The 2284-nt window shown below is 35.0% G+C and overlaps 1 non-coding gene across 1 annotated transcript; it reads left to right on the forward strand.

Annotated features, from left to right (window-relative positions):
- The first annotated feature begins 722 nt into the window (after window positions 1-722).
- Window positions 723-829, forward strand: LOC139887161 (small nucleolar RNA R71). The gene has a single exon (XR_011773003.1). It is a non-coding gene; the product is annotated as a small nucleolar RNA R71 (small nucleolar RNA).
- Window positions 830-2284: the final 1455 nt, after the last annotated feature.

A 2284-nucleotide genomic window follows, 5' to 3' on the forward strand; every position in this document is an offset into this window, starting at 1 on the left:
TACTTACTTCTTGTTCCAAGTTTTGAATAGAAGCTTGTTGATTTCTAAATGCTTGAGCATTTTGTTCATTAGTTTGTTTTTGAGATGTGAAAAACTGCATTTGAGTTTCAACTAGCTTGGTCATCATATCTTCTAAATTCGGCTTTTTATCATCGGGTTGTGGTGGTTTGTTTTGAAAATTAGGTCTTTGCTGGTTGTAAGTATTGGTAGATACTTGTTGATTGCTAGGACCTTGTTGGTTGTTGTATGGAATATTTCGGTTATAATTCTGATTTTGATTATAGATCGGTCTTGGCGGTTGATAATTATTCTGATAATTATTTCCAGGCCTTTGGTTTATGTATGAAATATTCTCTCTTTGTTCCATTGTTAATTCAATACTGAGACAATCTTTTGTCAAATGTGGTCCTCCACACTGCTCACAACTAATTCGTATTGAGTGGATATCTTTAGTCATCTTTTCCATTCGTCTCTCCACAGCATCTATCTTTGCGGAAATGGAATCTAAGTCATGGCTAGAATCGGCTCTAGCTGCTTTAGATGATCTAACGATATCTTTTTCTTGGTGCCACTCATGTGAGTGGGAAGCAGTGTTATCAATAATTTTGTAAGCATCAGTTTCGGTTTTCTTCATAATGGAACCACCAGCTGCTATATCTATATCTTTTCTTGTAGTGATGTCGCATCCTTGGTAGAATATTTGTACTATTTGACAGGTGTCTAAACCATGTTGCGGACATCCTCTTAATAACTTTCCAAATCTTTTCCACGCCTCATATAGAGTTTCATTCGGTTTCTGTGTGAACGTAACAATTTCTCCTTGAAGTCTTACGGCTTTAGATGCCGGAAAGAATTGTTTAAGAAATTTTTCAACTAAAACGTCCCATGTATCGATCGCCCCTTCAGGTAACGATTCCAACCAATCTTTGGCTTCTCCCTTTAAAGTCCAGGGAAATAACATGAGATATATCTGTTCATCCTCCACTTCTCTTATTTTAAATAGTGTGCAGATCCTATTAAAGGTACGAAGATGTTCATTTGGATCTTCCTTCGGCGCACCACTAAATTGGCATTGATTAGTTACCATGTGTAGAATTTGTCCTTTGATTTCATAATCTGGCGCATTAATGTCTGGATGAGTAATTGCGTGACCTTGGCCAGTGCGTTTAGCTCTCATTCGGTCTTCCATACTTAAAGGTTCCAGATTCTCCATAATTGAATTTGTTGAATCGGAATCACTAGAGGATTCTGATTTAATGGTTCGTTCCTCAACAATCTCTGTTTGAATGATTGGTGGTTCCGGAGGAAAATTTAATGGTTCAGGATCTATGAATCATCCCTGAATATTCTCCGGATTCTCAATTGTGAGGCCGGGTTCAAAAAATGGATTATCGGAAATTTGAATTGGAGTACTTGGTCGACTGGATGACGATTCTAAAGAAAAATCAACGGCGGTAATATTTGCTAGATGTCTTGATCGAGTTACAGGTGGTGAACGTACAAAAGGTGGTGAACGTCTTGCTCGGTGCATTCACTGAATATCCTATTAGTTTTTAAAAGGAAAGAAAAAAAATTATATAAGTTATCCAATTAATAGACCTTTCTGATTTTGCCCACGTTTTGAATAGCCAAAAGATGCAGCAGAGGGGCAGGATTCGTTTGGTCTCAATATAATTGAGTACTGTTTGGCTCCAATAACCCGGTCCACGTACAAATCCAACTATTACTACGAACCAGAAAATTTGGATGTCTATCAATTTAACCACTTAAAATAAATTTTCGTAATTTTAAGAAATTTAGATAAGAAGTAGAATAAAAATCTATGTCCTAAAACTAGAATGGCGAGAAATAAGAAAGAAAAAGAGCGCGTCGAAAAAGGTCGAAAAAGAAAAGATCGAAAAAATAAGAAAGAAAAAGAGTGACTTATAAAACTTAAAAATACTTGACTAACCCAACCTTATTACTATCACTAACTTAAAATTATAATCGCAAATTGAGATTACTAATTGGAATGATAATTGATACATAGGTAAAAGGCGTCTAAAAATATTAAAGCTTACAAGTAAAACTGTATCCCAAATGGCAATATCTTAAAAAGGAACTAAAACTTAAAAAGGCGTCGCAAAATTCTAAAGCACCTATATCTTAGTCTAAAGAAAAAGCACTTAAGGGATTTTACGGCAAAGCCTAAAAATCTAGAAATAAAAATAACTATGGCAAAAACTATGAATTAAAACTAAATACGAGCGAAAAATAGAAATATTGCGCTAAAAACAATTAAAAA

The sequence above is a fragment of the Rutidosis leptorrhynchoides genome, chromosome 1, assembly GCF_046630445.1.
Source record: "Rutidosis leptorrhynchoides isolate AG116_Rl617_1_P2 chromosome 1, CSIRO_AGI_Rlap_v1, whole genome shotgun sequence".
Lineage (NCBI taxonomy): Eukaryota > Viridiplantae > Streptophyta > Magnoliopsida > Asterales > Asteraceae > Rutidosis > Rutidosis leptorrhynchoides.